Raw genomic sequence first — 10,849 nt, 5'->3', positions numbered from 1 at the left:
GAGGCTCATTTGAATGTCTTGATTGTGACAAAAGAATGATACATTTTTTGATCCGACGTCTGTAAACATCAATTGGTCTATTCTCACTGCTGAGTTGAGACACGCCCACAGCTTGGACCAACCAGAAACTGGGAAAAGGCCAACCTACATTCATTTAGAAGGGTGTTACTCCAAATGGACTTTAAAGTTAATAAACAAACAAATGTTTAGTGTAAAGCAATGTTGCAGTACTCAGACCACAGAGTGTCTCCGTGTCGGATACATTTGTACTAGGTCTTGGACAGTGAAGACTCCTAATTTCTTTCAGAGACCAGCGGAGTAAATAAAACTCTGAATTATCAGCTTCCATTCCCATAAAAGTTTAGCTAGGCCAAATATATACACTCCTTTCTTGAAACATTAATATAGTATCTTAACAGCCTTAACATATATTTTATAGACATGTTTGCGAACCTATAGGCCTTCAGTGTGTGACAGTTTTGTGATTCAGAAAGGACAGCAACAGTAATACCCACGCACTCATGTAGGAGAGCGCACTTTTTGTAAAACAGTGGGCATTGCTTATACTCACTTCTTAATCTCTACTGATGCGTATCAAAGTAGTGTAAGATGATGTAGTACAATAGAGAAATCTGACCACAAGGCTACCTGCCACTCCAGGTAGCCGGTAGGTTAGAAAACACGTTTAAATGTATGATATATACCAGTTATCGCTAACTCAACAAATCGGTATTACAAAATTACAATCATGGTCTTGAATTGGACATGGATTTTTCTTGTCTCGGCCTTGGACTCCTTCGTCCCCCTCCCGGTCTTGACTCTGTCTCCCCCCCTCTCGATTTGCTCCAGTCTTGGTCTCAAACACACTGGTGTAAAGATTGGAAGATCCCATAGAATCTTCTGTCTAAATGTTCAATTTACCAGTATAGTATCCTACTTTAGACTATATTTTATTCTATTGATAGGAAGGAGCTTTTCCAGTACCATTGTGCATCCTTTTCAGCAAGACCAACCTACACATGAAGTGCTTAAACCAGGAAAAATGTGCAGTTTTACAGCTAATGTCCTGCAATTCTACACATTTTCCATTTGTTGGAGAGAAATGTTTACCGTTTTTAATATGATATCTGAGTGAGAGTGACTAACGAAATCAATGGGGGCCCCACAGTTGGAAATTTGAACATGATTACTTCAAGTTTATTTTAATAAAGGCCAAGTGCTCTAATTTTCCTTCCTCGTGATGCCATCTATTTTGTGACGTGCACCAGTCCCTCCTGCAGCAAAGCACCCCCACAACATGATGCTGCCACCCTGTGCTTCACAGCTGGGATGGTGTTCTTCAGCTTGCAAGTCTCCCCCCTTTTCCTCCAAACATAATGATGGTCATTATGGCCAAACAGTTCTATTTTTGTTTCATTAGACCAGATGACATTTCTCTAAAAAGTAGGATCTTTGTCCCCATGTGCAGTTGCAAACCGTAGTCTGGCTTTTGATGGCTGTTTTGGAGCATTGGCTTCTTCCTTGCTGAGCGGCCTTTCAGGTTATGTCAATATAGGACTTGTTTTACTGTGGATATACATACTTTTGTACCCGTTTCCTCCAGCATCTTCACAATTTTTTCAATATTCACATTTTTTTTTCTGAGGTCTTGGCTGATTTCTTTTGATTTTCCCATGATGTCAAGCAAAGAAGCACATAGTTTGAAGGTAGGCCTTGATATACATTCACAGGTACACCTCCAATTGACTCAAATTATGTCAATTAGCCTATCAGAAGCTTCTAAAGCCATGACATTTTCTGGAATGTTCCAAGCTGTTTAAAGGCACAGTCAACTTAGTGTATGTTAACTTCTGACCCATTGGAATTGTGATACAGTGAACTATAAGTGAAATAATCTGCCTGTAAACAATTGTTGGAAAAATTACTTGTGTCACTGTAACTATTAAAACCTACCCTAACCAGAAACTGTGGATAGATGGCGGCATTCGGGCAAAACTGAAAGCACGATCCAACACATTTAACCATGGAAAGAGGTCTGGGAATATGTTTGAATTTAAACAGTGTAGCTATTCCCTCCGCAAGGCAATCAAACAAGTGAAAATCCAGTCAAAGGACAAGGTGGAGTCGCAATTCAATGGCTCAGACTTGAAACGCATGTGGCGGGATCTACAGGAAATCACGGACAACAAAAATAAATCCAGCCACGTCACGGACACCGACGTCATGCTTCCAGACAAACTAAACACCTTCTCTGCCTGCTTTATGGATAATACAGTCCCACCGTCGTGGCCCGTTAACAAGGACTGCGTACCCCCCTCACTCTTTCGCCGTGGCTGACATGAGTAAAAATATTTAAACGTGTTAACCCTCGCAAGGCTGCTGGCCCAGACGACATCCCTAGTCGCGTCCTTAATGCATGCGCAGACCAGCTGGCTGGTGTGTTTACGGACATATTCAATCACTCCCTATCCCAGTCTGTTGTGCTTCAAGATGGCTACCATTGTTCCTGTACCCAAGAAGGCAAAGAACTGAACTAAATGACTACTTCCTCGTAGCACTCACTTCTGTCATCATGAAGTGCTTTGAGAGACTAGTCAAAGATCACCTCCACTTTACCGGCCACCCTAGACCCACTTCACCACCCCACTGCCCTAAGGGTGGGTGCTCAGCCCCCTCCTGTACTCCCAGTTCACCCACGACTGTGTGGCCATACACGCCTCCAACTCAATCATCAAGTTTGCAGATGACACAACAGTAGTGGGCTTGATGACCAACAACAACAAGAGCCTACAGGGAGGAGGTGAGGGCACTTGAAGTGTGGTGTCAGGAAAATAACCTTTCACTCAACGTCAACAAAAGGAGATGATCGTGGACTTCAGGAATCAGCAGGAATCCCCCCCCCCCCTATCTACATCGAAGGGACAGCAGTGGAGAAGGTGGAAGGTTTTAAGTTCCTCGGCGTACATATCACAGACAAACTGAAACTGTCCACTCACACAGACAGTGTGGTGAAGGCGCAACAGCTCCTCTTCAACCTCAGGAGGCTGAAGAAATGTGTCTTGTCACCCAAAACCCTGACAACTGTACAGATGCACAATCGAGAGCATCCTGTCGGGCTGTATCACAGCCTGGTACGACAACTGCACCGCCCTCAAGCGCAAGGCTCTCCAGAGGGTGGTGCGGTCGGCACAACGCATCACCGGGGGCAAACTACATGCCCTCCATGGTACCTACAGCACCCGATGTCACAGGAAGGACAAAAAGATCATCAAGGACAACACCCACCCGAGCCACTGCCTGTTCACCCAGGCTACCATCCAGAAGGTGAGGTCAGTACAGGTGTGTCAAAGCTGGCACTGAGAGACTGAAAAACAGCTTCTCTCTCAAGGCCATCAGACTGCCTAACAGCAAATCACTAACGCCAAGGCTGCTGCCTACATTGAGACCCAATCACTGGCCACTTTAATAAATGGATCACTAGTCAATTTATACAATACACTCTAAATAATGCCACTTTAATCATGTTTACATAACTCATATCACATGTATTTACTGTATTTTATACCATCTACTGCACCTTGCCTATGCCACTCGCCCATCGCTCATCCATATACTTACATATTCTTATTCCATCCCTTAAGATTTGTGTGTATTAGGTAGTTGTTAGGGAATTCTTAAATTACTTGTTAGATATTATTGCACTGTCGGAAATAGAAGCACAAGCATTTCACCACACTCGCATTAACATTTTCTAACCTTGTGTATGTGACAAATAAAATTTGATTTGCGACCACATCTACAAGTACAAATCAGACTGCAGTCATCTGACTGCTCCAAGTCAGAGTCATCGAAGTCACGCTGCAAGATAAGAGAATAAAATAACAAAGGAATACAACATCATCCTTGCACTAAGCTGTAAACTCTTAAATAATTGTAATTTCAGCAAAAAAAAATGTGACATATGCAGCAACACTATTGCAGTCTTGCTGTTATTATTGTTGTTATGGTTGCATCGAAGTGAGTACCACATTCTTTCCAGTACAGGTGAACTGATCCCATCCACACCAGAGACCGTATTCATGATTCCACTGGGAGCAATCAGAGATCTGGGGTATCCCTTCGGTCACAATGGCCTTGCACAGGACAATACACAAAATATTAAAGCCCCCTCTGCATAAGAGGTATAGGTCAACATGTGTCACCTTGACAACATGATCCTGGGGGGCATAGATGACCCAGTGGCAGTCAGAGTTGTTGCTGTAGGATTGTGGGTAGTTGAAACTCTGAACGGCCCTCTGATCCTGGACTAGTGCCACGGTGCCACATCCCGACGCTGCACAAACACAAAGGACATATTATTAGCCACAAGCCCTGCCTGTGGCTCTACACGCACCCTGTCGCACACTTAACCCTTGACAATACATGTGCCTCCATACAACACAAACACTGTCAGCCAGCCATCTTGGCTCCTGTTTCTGACCCACGTGGTGGTGTAGTTACAGTAGAGGAGTTTGTGTTTATCACAGACCCTCTGCACCTCATTGCCTGGTCATGGGACTGCTGTGTGCCCCCTGAATGCTCTGTAGCTATAGAATTTGGAATTAGAATTCAGTTAGCCCCATGGGGATGTGTGTATATGCGTGAGTGTATACTTGCACACTAGCAGCACTTGGAGGGTGTGTGGCTAACAAGGTAGAGGGCTCTGCTAGGATTGAAAGAGAGTAGGGAGCCTATCCATTGTCAGGAACGCTGAGGGACTAGACACATCCAGTCATCAGGCATGGTGATGAAACATGAGACCCAGCACATAGCTCTGCCAAACACCGTACTCTATCATCATGTCACGAACACAATACACAGGTATTTGCAGTATAAACAGAGAACTAAATAATTATTTAGCAGAAAACAAATGCTATGAGGATCCAGCCATCAGTTTCAGTCTGTCATTTTTATAATCCAAAAACACAGTTTTGACATAGAGCACTTCTGCAATGGTAACTGGTTTAATGTTCTGTTGTTAACTGAGAGTTTTTCTATCCCTGGGGTGAGTGGGGTTAGGCTTGGCGAGCCAAGTATGCATGGCCTGACATAGCGGTTACACCTCGGAATCTAACAACAAATCCGCTTCCTGTTCCACTGACGTCAGACGCAAAGTGGAGGGAGGCCTTGTGGAAATCGTTTAGCACTGGGGCTGAGGGGGGGAGGGGGGGCTGCCACAGAACCTTCCTAAGAGAACCCAGTGGTGTAAAAATACTTAAGTAGTACTTTAAAGTATTTTTACTTAAGTTGTTTTTTGGGGGTATCTGTACATTACTATTCATATTTTTGACAACTTTTACTTTACAACATTCCTAAAGAAAACAATGTACTTTTTACTCCATACATTTTCCCTGACACCCAAAAGTACTCATTACATTTCAAATGCTTATCGGGACAGGAAAATGGTCCAATTCACACACTTCTCAAGAGAACATCCCTGGTTATCCCTACTGCCTCTGATCTGACGGACTCACTAAAACACAAATGCTTAATTTGTCAATTATGTCTGAGTGTGCCCCTGGATATCCTTCAAAAAAAGAAGCAAATAAAATGGTGTCATCTGTTTCTTAATATAAGGAATGTGAAAGGATTTAACTTTTGATTCTTAGGTATATTTTAGCAATTACATTTACTTTTGATACTGAAGTATGTATATAGACTTATTTTTCTACTGTATTATTGACTGTATGTTTGTTTTACTCCATGTGTAACTTTGTGTTGTTGTATGTGTCGAACTGCTTTGCTTTATCTTGGCCAGGTCGCAATTGTAAATGAGAACTTGTTCTCAACTTGCCTACCTGGTTAAATAAAGGTGAAAAAAAAAATGTTTAAAACCAAATACTTTTAGACTTTTACTCAAGTAGTCATATTCTATTTAGTCATTTTCTATTAAGGTATCTTTACTTTTACTAAGGTATGACAATTGGGTACTTTTTCCACCACTGAGAGAAAGCCAATGTGAGATCAAAGTCAAAACCCTCCAAATCAACGTGTGGGAAGGGTAAAACTAGGGTCAACGCAACCTCATCTCTCACCAATAGGCTACTCGGAGTCTGAACCCACAAATACTGTGAGCTGGTCAGTGACAGAGGGTGTCATTCTTTGTCAAATTCCAGGAATTCCAGCAGAATATTCCTCCCTGGCCTCCCGGGTGGCGCAGTGGTCTAGGGCTGTGCCACCAGAGACTCTGGGTTCACGCCCAGGCTCTGTCGCAGCCGGCCGCGACCGGGAGGTCCGTGGGGCGACGCACAATTGGCCTAGCGCTGTCCGGGTTAGGGAGGGTTTGGCCGGTAGAGATATCCTTGTCTCATCACGCACTAGCGTGCACGCTAACCAGGTCGCCAGGTGCACGGTGTTTCCTCCGACACATTGGTGCGGCTGGCTTCCGGGTTGGATGCACGCTGTGTTAAGAAACAGTGCGACTTGGTTGGGTTGTGGTTCGGAGGATGCATGGCTTTCGACCTTCGTCTCTCCCGAGTCCATACGGGAGTTGTAGTGATGAGACAAGATAGTAACTACTAACAATTGGATACCACGAAATTGGGGAGAAAAGGGGGTAAAATTCAAACAAACAAAAATATTCCTCCCTAAAGGAACGTTGATGGACAGTGGCAAGAAAAAGTATGTGAACCCTTTGGAATTTCCTGGATTTCTGCATAAATTGGTCATCAAATTTGATCTGATCTTCATGTAAGTCACAACAATAGACAAACACAGTGTGCTTAAACTAATAACGCACAAATTGTATTTTTCTTGTCTATATTGAATTCATCATTTAAACATTCACAGTGTAGGCTGGAAAAAGTATGCGAACCCCTAGGAAAATGACTTGGAGTCAGGAGTCAGCTAACCTGGAATCTAATCAATGAGAAGAGATTGGCGATGTTGTTTAAAGCTGCCTTGCCCTATAAAAAAAAACTACATTTGTTTAGTATTGCCTGATGTGAACCATGCCTCGAACAAAATATCTCAGAAGACCTAATATTAATAATTATTGACTTGCATAAAGCTGGAAAAGGTTACAAAAGTATCTCTAAAAGCCTTGATCTTCATCAGTCCACGGTAAGACAAATTGTCTCTAAATGGAGAAAGTTCAGCACTGTTGCTACTTTCCCTAGGAGTGGCCCTTCTACAAAGATGACTGCAAGAGAACAGCGCAGTAATCTCAATAAGGTTAAGAAGAGTGTCAGCTAAAGACTTTCAGAAATCTCTGGAACGTGCTAACATGTCTGTTGACGAGTCTACGATATGTAAAACATTAAACAAGAATGGTGTTCATGGGAGGACACCACGAAAGCCACTGCTGTCCAAAAAAAACATTGCTGCACGTCTGAAGTTTGCCAAAGTGCACCAGTATGTTGCACAGCGCTACTGGTATAATATTCTGTGGACAGATGAAAGTCCAGTTTGGAAGGAACACACAAGATATGTGTGGAGAAGAAGAAAAAAAGGCACAGCACACCAACATCAAAACCTCATCCCAACTGTCAAGTGTGGTGGACGGAGCATCATTTGCTGCCTCAGTGCCTGGAGAGCTTGCCATCGTTGTCAGAAAACTTGGGAATTCATTTTATCAAGCTCAACAGAAGTTGGTTGATGCAACAGGACAACGACCCAAAACACAGAAGTAAAACCGAATGGCTTCAACAGAAGAAAATACGCCTTCTGGAGTGGCCCAGTCAGAGTACTGACCTCAACCCGATTGAGATGCTGTGGCATGACCTCAAGAGAGCGGTTCACACCAGACATCCCAAGAATATTGCTGAACTGAAAGTTTTGTAAAGAGGACTGGTTCAAAATGAATTCTGACCAGTCTGCAGGTCTGATCCACAACTACAGAAAACATTTGGTTGAGGTTATTACTGCCAAAGGAGGGTCAACCAGTTATTAAATCCAAGGGTTCACATACTTTTTCTTGCCACTGTACACAGAGAGAGACAAAGAATCAGTATGGAAAACTGATTGGATGCATTTGATGTTCCAAGAACAGTTTCATCTAAAGTATATCTATTCCTACAGGGTCAATCTATTACTTTGTGAAAATAAACTGTCGCAAGTATTCCACCTTTTGACTAAACTGATTAAGATCACTTTATTGGTCAATTGCACACAAGGTCCATCCAGAATTTGACTTACAGTACATGCATACAGGTTTTTGGAGAGGTGTGGGGGGGCTTCCACACTGGGCGCCCAGGGGGCTGTTGTTGTGAGGCATTAAGTGCCTTGCTCAAGGGCACAACAGAGGCAATGGTATCTAGGATTTGATAACAGCAACCCTCTGGCTGCCTGCTCGCCTGTCTAACAGCTTGGCTACCTGCTGCCCATGACAGCTGTCAAGTGGTGGAGTAAATTGGCCTAAAAGCGTATTTAATTAAAGTGCATTCAATAAGAGCATTCAATTCAGCACAGCTCTCCCTCCCCCTATGCAACGGGCCTGTACACTGACACCCACTCGTTGTTGTCGAGACAGACTGTAAGGTTTGGGTTTGAGACCCTCACAGGCCTATCCCTCACTGCAAAGTCCTGCAACACAGTACACACACAATCGGCATCAAATGCACTGTTCAAAGACGACAGTCACATTATACAGTCAAGGTTAATTGTACAAATTGCATAAGTGAGCTATTGTGTAAATAGAAATGTAGTAGCTAATCAGATGACAAAGAGGACGTGGGCGCAGTTTCAAAACATGCAAGTAAATGCAGTGTGGAATTGATGAGAAGAAGCATCTGCTGATGAACAAAATCAAACAATTTGTTAGACCATCTGTTAAACCAATTAATTAAACAAATCCAGACCTGCATGGCTCACACTGACTAAAACGTGTTAGATTAACTTCCGAGTTTCCTCTCGATCCAGGGCAGGAGCATCTTGACATCAGTAAAGACCCCGGGGGATCCCATCTTGGCTGGGGACTCGGCCTTGTTGTTGATCCGGCTCTGGTCACAGCCTTTCCCCCAGGAGGTGACCCCCACCATGGCCCAGTGGCCATCCTCTCTGGGGTAGATCAGAGGACCCCCAGAGTCCTGCTGGAGATGGGAGAATACAACACAGTCTGATAAAGGACCTCTCAAAGGAATGATGGGAAGTCTGAACAGAGGAACTGCTATGACTGATAATACCCAGAGATCCTCCACCAGACAGAGACCACTGAAGCATAATAACACTGTTATAGATTTTGACATGCAGAGTCAGACAGCATGCTGTGTTGTAGCCTACCTGGCAGGTGTCCACACACACACACACACACCACACACACACACACACACACAGGCCTGCTGTGGGGGTCTCAGGGTCTGGAGAACATACTTGCACTTAGCTGGCTCCACCAACTCCAGCTGCACCTCTCGGAATGGCAGGTAGACGACCAGCTGAATGTGGGTACAGTGGGTTTCCATTAGCCTGATCCCATATCCGTTGGTGCCATCTTACCAAATCCGTGTGGCCATTGTCACACCGACTGCATAAAAGATCTGGGCTCGAACTAGGTCTCCATCTTCAGAAAATCCAAGTGAAGTGTCCATATTGAAGTGCTAGTTTGTAATAAATGTCAAACTGAAGGTAAAGTGAATGTGGGCCTTACGTTCTATTGTCCATTCCAATCCACTCACAAGCCAGCTGGTCCTGGGCAGGAAGCGCTCACTGGGCAGAGGTAGAAATATGGTCTGAACACAGAAGCAGGCAGAGGATGTACTTTAGAAAGGATTTCCTACATTGCCAAGAATAATGTCTGGCCAAAGTCCCCTGCTGAAAAAAAACAGCATATGCTGGTGACCAGTGCTGGTTTTGCTGGTGACCAGCCTTCATTGTGTTATGCTGGTGACCAGCCTTCATTGTGTTATGCTGGTGACCAGCCTTCATTGTGTTATGCTGGTGACCAGCCTTCATTGTGTTATGCTGCTGACCAGCCTTCATTGTGTTATGCTGGTGACCAGCCTTCATTGTGTTATGCTGCTGACCAGCCTTCATTGTGTTATGCTGCTGACCAGCCTTCATTGTGTTATGCTGCTGACCAGCCTTCATTGTGTTATGCTGCTGACCAGCCTTCATTGTGTTATGCTGGTGACCAGCCTTCATTGTGTTATGCTGGTGACCAGCCTTCATTGTGTTATGCTGCTGACCAGCCTTCATTGTGTTATGCTGCTGACCAGCCTTCATTGTGTTATGCTGGTGACCAGCCTTCATTGTGTTATGCTGGTGACCAGCCTTCATTGTGTTATGCTGGTGACCAGCCTTCATTGTGTTATGCTGGTGACCAGCCTTCATTGTGTTATGCTGCTGACCAGCCTTCATTGTGTTATGCTGGTGACCAGCCTTCATTGTGTTATGCTGGTGACCAGCCTTCATTGTGTTATGCTGGTGACCAGCCTTCATTGTGTTATGCTGGTGACCAGCCTTCATTGTGTTATGCTGCTGACCAGCATACTAACAAACTGATCACCAGCGTACCAGCATATGCTGATCACCAGCAAAACTAGCATCAAAGTGCTTAATTGTTTAAGACAAAACATTACTTACAGTGCATTAGGAAAGTATTCAGACCCCTTGACTTTGACATAATTACATTACAGCCTTATTCTACAATGTATTAAATAATGTTTTTTTCAGCAATCTACAAACAAAACCCATAAATGACAAAGTGAAAACAGGTTTAGAAATGTTTTCTAATTTATACAAAATATAAAACAGAAATACCTTAGTCCACCTGTGGTAAATACAATTGATTGGACATGATTTTGAAAGGCACATATCCGTCTATATAAAAGGTCCCACAGTTGACAGTGCATGTCAGCGCAAAACCAAGCCACGA

General features: G+C 43.8%; 1 long non-coding RNA gene across 1 annotated transcript; it reads right to left on the bottom strand.

The window, feature by feature from the left end:
* Positions 1–8,105: 8,105 nt before the first annotated feature.
* Positions 8,106–9,704, bottom strand: LOC118964647 (uncharacterized). The gene is made up of 3 exons (XR_005051863.2): positions 9,623–9,704; positions 9,349–9,535; positions 8,106–9,068 (listed from the first exon to the last, which is right to left on the bottom strand). It is a non-coding gene; the product is annotated as an uncharacterized LOC118964647 (long non-coding RNA).
* Positions 9,705–10,849: the final 1,145 nt, after the last annotated feature.

This window comes from Oncorhynchus mykiss, chromosome 1 (genome assembly GCF_057628025.1).
Source record: "Oncorhynchus mykiss isolate SJ-2025 chromosome 1, ASM5762802v1, whole genome shotgun sequence".
NCBI classification, from domain to species: Eukaryota; Metazoa; Chordata; class Actinopteri; order Salmoniformes; family Salmonidae; genus Oncorhynchus; species Oncorhynchus mykiss.
Note: the sequence above shows the minus strand (reverse complement) of the source record. Positions and strands in the feature narration are given on the sequence as shown.